The following is a 14,320-nucleotide window of genomic DNA, read 5'->3' on the forward strand; positions in this document are numbered from 1 at the left end:
ATATATATATATATTGACTTATTTGTAAAGTTTGTTTGCGCTTAAGTAAGATTGTGTTATTAGGCTGTTTTCTAGTCAATAATACTTTAAATTGCCATCGTTTTACTTCTGTTCGGTCCTGATGCGTCTGGTTTCAGTTGTTTTATAATGACAATACCGGGAAGTACACTTGTTGGCTCGTTGCAAATGGGAAAGATTTCATTGAAACGACTACATAATTTATATATAATATAATAATCACCGCTTTTTTTTTCTGGTGGGATTTTCATGAGGAATCTACCGGGAAATCTATATCGGCATGCCCCTCATTAGCCACATGAAGCCCGTACGCTGTAAATATTTATATATGTATATGCTGTTTTGCCATAGTCAAAACTAAAACCTTTTTTATATTTAGTCTGTTATTTCTAATGATTAATCGATTTATTTTTTTCACTTCCATTAAATTTCGCTATGAAACGCATTCTGAATCCATTTCGCATTAAAAGCTACACATATTTGCTACTAATTGTAAAATGCCGTTAGGAATAGAGTCGTGTGATTGTTTTTGTGCAATTTAGCAAAAATAATAAATGAAATAAATCTCTTATGAAATTGAAAACATGAAATCGCTTTTACGTGGTGGAAACATGCAAAGGTATAATTGGGACGCTAACAAATTCTTATCCCGATCACGTACGAAGAGGCACAAGTGCAATTTGCAGTTATACCTTCTCACTCTCTTTTTCTACTTCGATCAGATAGACGATAAATACAAATAAGGTTCTGGTTACGGGCATTTACGGTCACGGACGGTCGCAATGACAACTCTGAAATTCAATAGCGTTGAAATTCGCCATTATGACGAAATTGACAATGAAACGGAAGGAGACTGTACGGCAAATCGGTAATCCTGTTCAATATCGCGTTGGAGATAATAATCTGATTTTATGGTGAATTTAATAATTGATAGTTATTAGCAACCATAGACGTTCGTGTGGTAAATATTGATTATTGCAAAATTAAGTCGGTTTGACAATAAATTATTATAACTATTGGATACACATAATCTCTTGTATAAAGGAGCTTGTCTAGATTGATTGTCTGACTGACTGACTGACTGATAATATACACATAGCCAACACTATCGCATGAAAATTTCACAGCATTGTAAAGAGTTGAAACAAGGAAACAAAACTTAAAAAATATAGTTGAATGAGGTGTCATTCGAAAGATAACGAAATTTTAACTGACGCATGCTCTTCGATTTTTCATCAGAATCAGTTCTTAAGTTGATAAGAGTATTAAATGTTTATTTTGCATATACTAAAAGTGAAGCCTCTATCTCAAATAATGTACAGAACTGCCTCTTGCGGCCCAGTTCAATAATATAAAAGATTCTGCGACCCACTTGATTCGAGAATTGTCAGACAGTTGGTTTGGTCTATTAATCAGCATAAGACGTCCGACAAATGGCGGTTTAGATGGGTTGGTGTAAATTCCGTCCGAAATACACTAATGACCTTCTAGAATCCAGAAGTACGTAAATTCCGTCCAAGGTATTTTTATTGCCCTACGTATATTCCGTCGGGTTTAACCTGTATCTAATGCTTCAGGGTGCAAAGATGCTTTGTTATGCGACCAATGTTTATATAGATGGTACATTTAAAAGCTCTTTCAAATATTTTTACTATATACAGTAGATTTCATTTATTACGACCTTGGTTGTAGCGACCATTTTCTTGTGGTTATAGCGACTTCGGATGTAACGCCGAGTTCGGGTGTAGCAACTGTTTTTAATGAATCACTTGTAACAAATCCCTAGTAATCTCATGCAGATATAGCGACCGGAATCGGCCACCAAAAACGCAAAGAGCTTTCTTATCTTTTGTTTACATCCATACAGATGGTCAGCAAGTACGATTACCTTTATCGTTTGTTTATAGATATTATAGGTTAAAATAGTTCAGTTATAAAGTGATATTCTGAGTAGCAACTGTTTAGCAATTTTTTTAATAAGTATGACTCCTAGATGCACATTTATTTTTAAAGAAAGGGGGAAATCGTTTGAAAATTGAAAAATGATGAAAAGTATATATACGTGTATGTATCTCTATACCTTTGCCTGTAACTACTTCCGGATATAACGACGAAATTACAGTGGTCCCTTCGTCGTCGTTATACCCGAAATCCACTCTATTTACTTTCCATTCAGTGCAACAAGATTCATATGTACCTAGCTGTCTCGCATTTTTCTTACTTCCTGATAAAACTACAAAGTCCTATCCTTCATCAAATGCTTCATCGAATGTGTCAGTTTTCACTAGAAAATATTTTTTTAGTTTTTATGAAAGCAATTCATACTGCAGTGGAATTTGTTTTGATAAGAACAAGACGAAAAGTAGGCTGTGTTTTCATGTAGGCTGACCAAGCCTGTTATCGAAAAATTCAATGACTTGATCTTTCCACTGAGTATAACGTATTAGAAGTAGTAAGTTTTATTATTTCAAATCATTACCATAATCTTCGTTTTCAAAGATATTTGTCTCTAAACCGTCAAGGAATTTGCAGTCAAATGCACTCTCTTCATCGAGATCGCTTTGATACTATGAAGCATTGAAGTAGGCTTGCCCATTACCCTGGTCACAAGCTAAAGAACATTGCAACCCCGATTTCCTATATCCGTAGCATGAACCACCACAACCGTCTTGCACTTGCAAAATATTGTGTTCAGTAGTTCTTCTGGAGCTGATGGTAACATTGTCGTTATCGGTTCCAGGAGTTTATTTTGCGGTAACCAACCCTATTTTTGGAGTTTGAAATCATTCCTTAACCAAGTTTGAATTTGATAATAATATACACGATTAATATGTTGATTACTCGGACTCCCAAAATAAAGGTTTGTGCAATTGACAGTTTATTATCTCTCATTCCGAGATTGACCTTTTTTTGTCTTAATTGACTGTACAAGATTTTCAAACCGTTTACCGCATTAAATTTACCGCTTCCATTAAGTGCATGTGTGACGGAATTTACACTTTCCAGGGGTAGATATACTAAATTATTATTGTATGATAAATTTTAGTAATCAGGTCGCAAAATTATTTAAATTAATACCTAAATTATTTGGCAGTTCTGTATTTCTGCAGCACTGCATCAGCACCTAAGCGCCAGCCGTACCTGTATCTACTGTAGATTATTTTATTGGACAACGTTATTGTCGTAAATTTCTTATTTTTCAGTGTATACAGGTTTAAAATAGGGTTATTCAATGTTTGCTGACTTTGCTGTTCGTTGTTATTTAAAAAGGAAAAACGTATATTTTAAGCTCATGGTATTTTTTTGAAAACGTTTATTTAGTTTTCAGAGAAACGCAATTGACCGTTACTTCCGGTCATGTGTTTTTTGTTACAAGCGTGTCCTTGCAATAAATTAGGGAACTGCGGTATTATTAACGAGTAGGTACGTCGCGTTTTTCTCAGTGCTATAATATCCGACCGCGTTTGGCAGAAATCCAAAAGGAGGGCAGCTTTTATAACACTTGTTGAGTTTGTATTATCCATCGTCATCGCGTCGTGCCATTCCGTCGTAGAGCCCTCGTCGGCCGTTCTTGCTAGTTGCCAAGATTGGATTTCGAATCAATTGCCTGTGAAGAGTGAGCGAGCGTTATATGCAGCTGCACGAGAGCCAATACACACCGTTGGTGGTCGTGGATGTTTTGCTGCAGCACCTCCGTCTAATGATATTGCAGCGCCTTTCATGAGAGGATATTGATTAAGTGTCCAATTTTCAAAACCTCGCAAAATGGGGTTGGCGTTTACGGAAGAGCAGCATTTCACTGAAAACAGATTTCGGGATATTTGAACGATGAGCTGAAAGCTTTGAGGGCAAATATAAAGTAGCAGGAACGTTTACTTAATGACATTAGAGCTTTAGACCATAAAAATGCTGTAACCGTCATTTAATATATCTACGGATTTTATAACGGTCACAAGAATTTCTTTTGGGTGTTATCAACAATCAATAAACACAAAGTCATTCAAGAGTTTCTACTTTTTCTGACCGCCATGTTGCTGAATCAGTATGTTCTTCTGTGCCTTTCGGAACCGAACGGCCAAATGGGTTTTGGCACATTAGGTGTAGAAGTATACCGATGCAACGGAAGTGTCATAACACAGAAGTAAATAGTAAATTTTTACTACCGGGAAATCTATATCGGCATGCCCCTCATTAGCCACATGAAGCCCGTACGCTGTAAATATTTATATATGTATATGCTGTTTTGCCATAGTCAAAACTAAAACCTTTTTTATATTTAGTCTGTTATTTCTAATGATTAATCGATTTATTTTTTTCACTTCCATTAAATTTCGCTATGAAACGCATTCTGAATCCATTTCGCATTAAAAGCTACACATATTGGCACTAATCGTAAAATGCCGTTAGGAATAGAGTCGTGTGATTGTTTTTGTGCAATTTAGCAAAAATAATAAATGAAATAAATCTCTTATGAAATTGAAAACATGAAATCGCTTTTACGTGGTGGAAACATGCAAAGGTATAATTGGGACGCTAACAAATTCTTATCCCGATCACGTACGAAGAGGCACAAGTGCAATTTGCAGTTATACCTTCTCACTCTCTTTTTCTACTTCGATCAGATAGACGATAAATACAAATAAGGTTCTGGTTACGGGCATTTACGGTCACGGACGGTCGCAATGACAACTCTGAAATTCAATAGCGTTGAAATTCGCCATTATGACGAAATTGACAATGAAACGGAAGGAGACTGTACGGCAAATCGGTAATCCTGTTCAATATCGCGTTGGAGATAATAATCTGATTTTATGGTGAATTTAATAATTGATAGTTATTAGCAACCATAGACGTTCGTGTGGTAAATATTGATTATTGCAAAATTAAGTCGGTTTGACAATAAATTATTATAACTATTGGATACACATAATCTCTTGTATAAAGGAGCTTGTCTAGATTGATTGTCTGACTGACTGACTGACTGATAATATACACATAGCCAACACTATCGCATGAAAATTTCACAGCATTGTAAAGAGTTGAAACAAGGAAACAAAACTTAAAAAATATAGTTGAATGAGGTGTCATTCGAAAGATAACGAAATTTTAACTGACGCATGCTCTTCGATTTTTCATCAGAATCAGTTCTTAAGTTGATAAGAGTATTAAATGTTTATTTTGCATATACTAAAAGTGAAGCCTCTATCTCAAATAATGTACAGAACTGCCTCTTGCGGCCCAGTTCAATAATATAAAAGATTCTGCGACCCACTTGATTCGAGAATTGTCAGACAGTTGGTTTGGTCTATTAATNAACACTCGTCATCATAAGATCGTCAATCCTAAGACTGGTTGGACACTCACCTACACTCTTTCCTGAGCTAATCTTCGCATTTCTTCAAAACTAGAACAATCCACATCCTTAACTATTTGCGAACAGTAATCTAATCTAGGTCTATCTCTACTACTACACAAGATAAATAAATGCTATAAGTGTATTAGTATTTTTGAAATGAAATTATTAGAACTGGCTAAGGGGAATTGAAGGCCTGGACGTTTTTTGATTAAAGTAGGAAATTAATTAGAGAAACATGGACGGTGGGCGCGGCGGAAAAGAAAAGGTTAGAAGCGTTCGAAATGTGGCGTTAGAAGCGAATGATGAGGATACCGTAGATAGAGAAGGTTAGAAATGAAGAGGTATTAGAAAGAATAGGAGAACAGAGGAGTCTATGGAAGTCAATAAGAAGTAGGCGAGATAGGTTGGCAGGACAACTTTTCAGGCATGAAGGTTTAGTCTAGTCAGAGACATGTTAGAAGCAGAAACGGGCGTTAGGAGGGGTAAAGGTAGACCAAGATTAGATATTATTCGCAAATAGTCAGGGATGTGGGTTGTTCTAGTTTTAGTAAGTATTTGTTGGTCAATTAAGACAAAGAATTTAAACTGTTCATATTAATTTAGTGTATTAGAATCAATTGGTCAAATATAATAGACAGTTATAAACGAAAGTTGGAGTTCTGTTGGCAGAAAATATCACTAGATGGCAATATACTGCCTGTAGTCTGAAATTTATAAGTAACTATGCTTATAGTCTACGCTTAGAAGTGCGTTAAAGCCAGTTTTGTATGCTAATATCCTCGTCCCAAAAATAAGTACCTATTCTGAAATATTTCTTTCTATATTTTTGCGTTTTAATGTAGGTACCTTCCCTTACGTAAAACATTCCGGGGAATTTTTGCGTTGTTATTCGAGATATTTGAAACTGCGAAATTCTTTTTTTTTTGTTTAAAGTCGTATGTAGTGCAATAAACGTGACAAGTCTCAATTTTTTTTATTGTTGGCTTTTCACAGACATGATAGATGATGTACGTAATCCTTGAAGACAACCCGCCTCTTTCGTCCTAGTGTTATGAGAGATATATAAAAGCTATTTACGCGGAAAAGAATGCAATATACTTAACATTTGTCACCTTTACGTACCGAATTTCGTATAAGAATTTGTATTTTCTGTGCTAACTTACTCTGCATAAAGGTAATCAAATAAAAAAAAACCTTATATAAAATGTTACTCAGATTTTTGTTTCCATTATTTCCAATGAATTGCTTAATAAATTAGACATAAACATTCCAAAACAGAAACATTATACTTATCTGTATAGGTAGGTACATCGTCGTTGAACGACATTTTTATTTGTCAAATTGTTACAACAAATAAAACTTTGCCTCTTGAATATATAATCCATCGGGTTGAAAAAGGAATAAATAATATTTCCAACATAATGAAATACAGGTGTATAATGTATGTATATGGGCGCATTGCTGCATATTATGCACACATGTGTATGTCCCAGTAGTTACTGTAATATTGAAGGGATTTAATTTTCATGTCTCTGTCGTTTCGTTTCTGTTCATCGTCGTATTACGCTTTTCGAGATATTGGTTCGAAAAATAGGATAGCAGATTAAGGTCTATCCGAAAAAAAGAAAGCATTGAACCATTCTTTGAGCTTAACAATGGAAGCAGAATATGGAAGGTTTCCTAATAAGCCAACACAATACACCTTATCAGAACTAGATTCGATTTAAAAATGGCCGGATTGGTTTTAGTTCATTTCATTAGAAAGATGGTCTCCGGTTTTTTTTTTTTGCATGTAACGCGACACTTAAAAAATGCACCTAAAAGACGAAAAAAACAAACTAATTTAAGCACGCAGAAAAGAAAAACTTGTATTACAAACTTTTGTTTTTATCGCGTCAACTTGAAAAATTGTCCAGTTTGCAGTTGGTTTAATTTACAGTAGTAAGTAGTCATTTGGCCAAGTCTGATGCATTTATAATTGTATTAGTTACCGGTTATTTATGAAATGAAAAATACTTCGTTTTGACAATCATGTTTCCACTTAATATTTTAAGTGAAAGATCGATTTAATCAAGGTCTATTCTAAATGGGTTAAAATTATTACCATAGAAGATGGTTCGTTAAATGCAAACAGCGATGAAAATTATGGTTTGTATAATGGAATACGAGCACCTTCTTGTGTACTCTGGTTCTCTGCAGTTTGGACGTACCCATCAAAAGGACCGTAAAATTTTTAATGACGTTTAATAACTCGCACTTTACAGGGATAATAAATGTTTTGAAGATATTTAACAATTACTATTTAGTATTATTCTTACTGTTATGTGAGTATGCAGTAAATTCTAACATAGTTAGAAACATTTAATTAGAATATAGAATATCCAGAATTTTGATGTACATATAAGGGATTATATAATGTAGTATTATGGGTACACAAAACCAAGAAGATCGTAACTGATACACTATATCCTCGAATATCCCTCAGAATATCTGTCAGGCAATGTTCCAACCGTAGCGGTAGCATCATTGCATTTTTCATTCAGTTTTCAGAAAAATCTTTTGGAATTAATGATAAAAGGCAGAAGAATCTTCAACAAAATGTAAATATGTATATTGCTTTTATCTTTTCGTTTAATTAATATTTTATTTCAGAACTCTAATGTCAAACTCTATTTATAAAATATTTGTATAAAATTGTAATAATATTAAAGTCATACTGCAAACTGAAAATGAAAAATACAAAAAAGTAAATGAAAAATATAGGATTTCCGCTTCGTTTACATGACTGGTAGGTTGGTTTATTCAAACGATTGTTAAATTACAAGGGTATTAAGAGACAAGGAGAGGGACTTAATTTTTCGATTGTGCCTTCACACTGTCTTCTATATTCATATGGAAAAGAAACAGACTAAGGCTTCCAAACTAAATAAATTATTGAGTATAACAATTCCCGAGAGTTATTTTTAGCCCTTAATTTTTGGCATGTAAGTCGGAACAATAACTAGTTTTTCTGATTTTATTTTTCTAAAACTACCCACATAAATATCAGCGTTGTTTTTTCTTTTTCCAGTGATTTATATTTTATAAATTTTCTGTTTCTGTTTGAATTACTTTACATTTTCAACCTGTATATTTTAGAGACAAAAGAAGAAATATGTACAAAAGTCTAGAAATACACCTAAAACATCGATACGTTTTTCCTTTAGAGATTAGAGGAAAGGAATCCTGATAATTTGGTGTGTGCTATCCTTGTGAATTTTAAATTTTTCGTAATCATTGTAAACGTTAATCGTTAAACATAATCCCTGAAGTTCCCATTGCGATTCTTGCACGTTAAGTGATTTTCCGTGCAGTTGGTTGTGGTTTTCCTTTGGGTCTTCCTGCATCATCGTCGTCCTCTTTCACCATTTCAAAGCCGGGCTCGTGGGTCGACAACGGCTTATGTTATTATACACGAAGGGTCTACGATCCGGCTTCCGTTGTCGCTTTTGTGTTTTACAGCGACAACAACAACACTACGAACAATCTACCGTTTCGAGCTTTCGAGGGCCAAGCGCCCTTTTTGCTGTACTGGCACGCATAAAACAAAATGGAATTTTCCCAGTGGCCTGTTACACGCTCCTGTTGCACTGATGTTGAGTAAATAACCGCGAAACAATCGACCTTTCAGTTAAGACTTCGCCTAAACGGGACGCGTCATAAAAGCGAATCGGTTTTGTGACAACTTGCGAATAAAGGACATACATTTATAAGGACTATTTTTTATTAGTTTTTAAGTATATTCTTTTATGGTGAACTAATAGAGAAGGTCAGGAATGAAAAGGTATTAGAAAGAATAGGAGAACATAACAGAACAGGTCAAACTCTATGGAAGTCAATAAAATAAGCGAGATAGGTTAGTAGGACACCTTCTCAAGCATGAATTTTTAGTCAGAGACATATTAGAGGCAAAAACGGGTGTTAGGAGGGGTAGAGGTAGACCTAGATTAGATTATTGTTCGCAAATAACAAAACTAAATGTCAGGAAAAAGACTTGTAGGTTGGGTATGATTAATCCTTTTATTTGAAACTATTTCGATGTTCTTTACATTTGTAATTTTAGAGTAATTGATGTTAGTAAACGAATACGTTGCACTGTTTGTATTTGACAATAAGAAAAACTATGCTTTATTTTTTAATATTTTTAAATAGTTATACGTATCCATTGGAAGATTGTTGCTTTCCTCAAAAATTATAAATGTTTATTCAGAATTAAGAGATTCACCAAATAGTGGTTTTGTCGGGTACCGGATAACAGGGTACCACTACGGTTATTGGTTCATGTCTACTTTCCGGCTGGCTTTCCATTAAATACTATCCTCACAACATTCGATCCCGTTGAAAAAGTCGTTTAAACATTCAACTAATGAAATTCATGGCGGATTTTTAACGAGAAGGTTGAAACGAGCCTACAGTGTTAATAAACACTAAAAGTCTGCCTAAAAGGTAACGAAATCATATTACAGTAGTGCCGCGATAATTCGAACCCCCGCTTATCCGAACGCCTATATAATCCGAAAGACCTCTCCCTTCTGGTCACGCGGTCTTTTAAGACGGTATCACCTAATGATTAAATAAATTCGCAGTGCTGTCATTCGTTTTAGGTGCTGCACGTCGATTTTTCGTTCGACGCGTGAAAACGAAGAAGTATTGGAAAAATCGAAACCAATAGCAAAGTTCTTCAAACTCGAGTTGTGTCTGCATTAATTGTATGCTTGGAATGGGCGGATGAAGTACCTACCTAGATATTTTAATTCCAAAAAAACTGCTGTTGCGTAAATTGAGGGAAAAGGCGTTTTCTATATCACTTAATACTACTCGCCAAAGTACCATACTATATATTTTTTTAAAGTGTAATATATATGTATGCATCTAAAATACTTAATAATTGAAATTTATTTCCATCTTCAATTACAGAAACCTTTGTTTCATTTCAAAAAATACCTTTCGAAATATCTAGATAGGTACTGTAATCCTAACGCTTCACCGATCCGAACTAAGGATAAATTTTGGGTGTTCGGATTATCCAGGCCCTACTGTAATAAGCTATCGTTAATCAAATCCTGGTATACCAAGAAGCGACAGAAATTTAATAATTTGGTCATACTGATGTATTCTTATTCGCTAGAAAAACTAAACACAACAACTATATCCAAGTAACAGTTAATTTAGCATAGTAGTCAATAAACAATACAAATTAGGACAAAAGATTCCATCCCAATAGAATCGTAATCACCAAATTTTTATTGGGTAGTTTTTTTGTTATACTTATTAAATTATCATGACTAGTGTTAGTTTTTTCTTTTTACTCTGGTAGAATTATCCGGCACTGGGCGCTATTATCTGGTACTCGGCTGGATCCATACCGGATACCCGGCACATCTCTAATTTAGATTGTTTAACAAAAAAGAATCTTGCGTTTGTTGAAATAACAGATCTTGCTTATGTACATTTACTTATACATACTTTCTTTTTTTTCAGGTAAGCATTGATTACAACTTCATCTTGTATCCCTGTATCTAAACTAGTAAGTAAATTTTTGTTTATTTATAAATAAAATACTGCAAGCCACTTTTCGCTACAGTTACGTGCTGGTGTGAACGCATTTTACGACAGTTGTTTTTAACGTCTCCGTCGTCGTCTCTTCCCTTGCCGTCCAATTTTGGAGAGAATGTTTCTCCCTTTATGCTTACCTGCGATTTGATTTTATTTGGTTCCGGTCGTTTCAATTTTACCTCGGTCACGGTTCCTGGTTTCTTTTTCCACGTAGTCGTAATAACAGGTGGGGCGTGCGAAAAAATGCGTAGCCATTACCCTTAATATTTTTTGAGTTACGATTTCAAACGTTTTAGGGATGACGACGTTCGGCAAAGATTGTAACAATGGAGTCGTTCTTTTTCGGTGATCTGTTGTACATAAAAAGACGTTCTACGATGACATTTTATGGTATTTAGCACATGGTTTTGTACATGGAAGTAGCAAAACGGCATTACAACTTTTGGTATTTTACGTACTGACATTTGTCGTTAGCTAGTAGTGCAGAAGTCCATAATATACATTTGAATTGTAAAATATACCCCCATTATTTGGGACCGTTAAAGTATGACATAAGCACCTAGTGAGGATGTCTTTGTTTCGCTTATTTTTGAAAATATAGAGGGCAGAAGGGCTGGATGGCGATTACGTCAGCAATATTTATTTATTTACTCTTACGATTTTTCTACGAAATTTGGTAGATTCTGATTTGCTAGAAAGCTAAAAGTAGGTTCAGGGATTCCCCAAAATAATTAATATTTCTTACTCCTCGCTCTCATGCATTTTTTTTATAATTATGTTAAAAAGATTTTTAAAACATGTATACCAATGTTTACGTAAAAATAAACAGGCGGTAAGAGCTTTGCTAACTTTTGCTGACAAGCTTCACTAAAATTTTGCTTATGCTATACTTGAATGGCACCAATAGAAATTATTATGATTATCGAAGGAATATGTAAGTGGCTCTTAGTTGTGTGTTAAATTCATTTACTGATTTCTGTTTGCAATACCGCGAAAATTATAACCCNAGTGAGATAAGTCAGGATTGAAGAAGCATTGAAGATATAAAACAGGGGATAGCGCAGGGTCGAGTGGCCTTTAACAAAAAGAAGTCACTTCTATACTTGCGGACGGCCAATTTACAAATTCGAATGATTGTTAAAAGTGTATGTCTGGAGCACAGCTCTATACGGGTGCGAAACGTGAACGGTAGGAGTGACGGAAAAGAAAAGGTTGGAAGTTTTCGAAATGTGGTGTTATAGGAAAATGATGAGTATATCGTAGGAATATGGAAGTCAATAAGACAGACTGGTAGGAGGACACCTTCTGAGATATGAAGGGCTAAATTAGAGTCATAAAAGCAAAAATGGGAGCTATAGAAAGGAGAGGTGAACTTAGATTACATTACTGAGCACATATAATTAAGGATGTAGGATGTTCTAGTTTTAAGGAAAAGGGAAGATTGGCTCAGAATTGGAAAGAGTGGAGGTGCGTGTCCAACCAGTCTTAGGACTGACGACCTTATGATATTGATGATAATGATAATGATAATAGTATGCGATATAATTCGCTATAATTTTGAATAAAAAATGTTACTACGACTTTCGTTCTTAGCCAGACCAATCCTATCAAATTGACCATTTAAATGCATATATGTTACATGTGAATGTTCAAATTGACACCATTTCAAGAGTAAAGACCATAATCATTTAAGAAATACTTATACGAAAACGATAACAATTTCCACAAGTTATGTAATAGATGACAAACGTTCTTATTTATTAGTACAAAACCAAAACATACGTTAAAAAATTTTCTCTCCTGCAGATGTCAATTTCACAATAATCTTTTTAATTTATGAGACATTCAATGGTGTGTTCGAACGGGTGCTCGTCTTTAAACTTAAAGCAATATTTTGAAAAGTGAATGAGTACCGAGTATACATATTTAATTTATTTTAATTTATGCATACATTGGGAAACTTATTTTTAGCTTGTGTTTAAACTTGAAGTTTCTCAAGACTTGACGTTAACGCAACCCATGTTCTTAGTACACACTAACATACAGAATTATTTTGGCATAATTTCTGATACTTTTATTTAACAAGGTAATTATAGGACCGGATACAATTAGGGTAATGTAATTGGCCTCTGTAATGCTTTAAATGATGTTGTTAGATAATACTGTTCATAAAGTTCCATATTTTAATAGTAACAACTTGATATTATAGAAATATACATGGTTTAGTAATAAATCATTTTGAGCGGTACTTTTTATCAATAGTTTGTACCTTATGGTGTTTATATGACAATGTAAGGGTATAGATATTCTTAAAGGCCTGATTTAAAAGTTTCCAAGTTTTATGGGGGAATCCCACGACCACTGCGGAAATGTGATCCAAAAATATGTTCTCCCTATATTATATCTGAGACGGTTAAAGCTAAAGGTATGAATCGGAAAACGTTTCTAGAACCTAAATTAGATAGGAACATTACACAGGTAGTCCAGGTTTTATAATTTTTGGTTTTCAATTCAATACCTTAAATAGAAAGAATTGTAACTATCTATTTTTTTTTTCGTCTACCGTTGTTGTTCTTAATTGCTTTTACATGTCGGTAATTGAGTTTCTAACGAAATAGTAATTATATTAACGATAAGTACTTGAGGAACGTAGGCAACTGATACTTATCAGGGAAATGCTTTTTTATATTCTATTTAGATGGCTGATGCATTGAAATGAGTTCTATTTATTAGTGGCAAGGGGATCGAAGGTAATTAAAGTGTGCCTGCCTTCTGTAAATCACTCAGAAAAATCAATTTCTTGGTAAATGCTGTGAGTACTCACAAGCCGTAATCAATTTTATTATAGCGCATTTTGCCAGCGTGGGTTATATATTTTCACACCAAACAGAACCAATAGTTAAACTAGCAAATTAATTATGAAATACAGATTGTCAATACGGTGTCTCGGTATTGTGTAATTCGTGTCGTCAGTTGATCCTAGAAATATTTGTTTATTAATTTTTCAACAAAAAGAAGTCACTTTTATGCTTGCGAAGGGTTAATTTAGAAGTTTGAAAGGGATTGTTAAAGTTATATGTAAGGAGCGCGGTGCTGTACGGGTGCGAAAAATGGACAGTGGTCGCGGCGGAAAAGAAAAGGTTAGAAGCCTTCAAAGTGTGGTGTTACAAGCGAATGATGAGGCAACCGCGGATAGAAAAAATTAAAACAGTTATTAGAAAGAATAGGAGAACAGAGGACTCTATTGAAATCAATAAGAAATAGGCGAAGTAAGTAGGCATGTTGACTTCTTTTTCTCTCAGGCGTGAAGGGCTAGTCAAAGACATGTTTTAGAAGTAGAAACCGGAGTTA

General features: G+C 34.4%; 1 long non-coding RNA gene across 1 annotated transcript in view; it reads left to right on the top strand.

Moving 5' to 3' along the window:
- The window catches only part of LOC108744574, a 115,906-nt gene that overhangs the window by 19,197 nt on the left and 82,389 nt on the right, over positions 1 to 14,320 (top strand). Inside the window, exon 2 of the long non-coding RNA XR_003230865.1 lies at positions 10,895 to 10,940. This is a non-coding gene — a long non-coding RNA (uncharacterized LOC108744574). The remainder of the gene's footprint in view (positions 1 to 10,894; positions 10,941 to 14,320) is intronic.

Source organism: Agrilus planipennis, unplaced genomic scaffold (genome assembly GCF_000699045.2).
Source record: "Agrilus planipennis isolate EAB-ADULT unplaced genomic scaffold, Apla_2.0 scaffold28, whole genome shotgun sequence".
NCBI lineage: Eukaryota > Metazoa > Arthropoda > Insecta > Coleoptera > Buprestidae > Agrilus > Agrilus planipennis.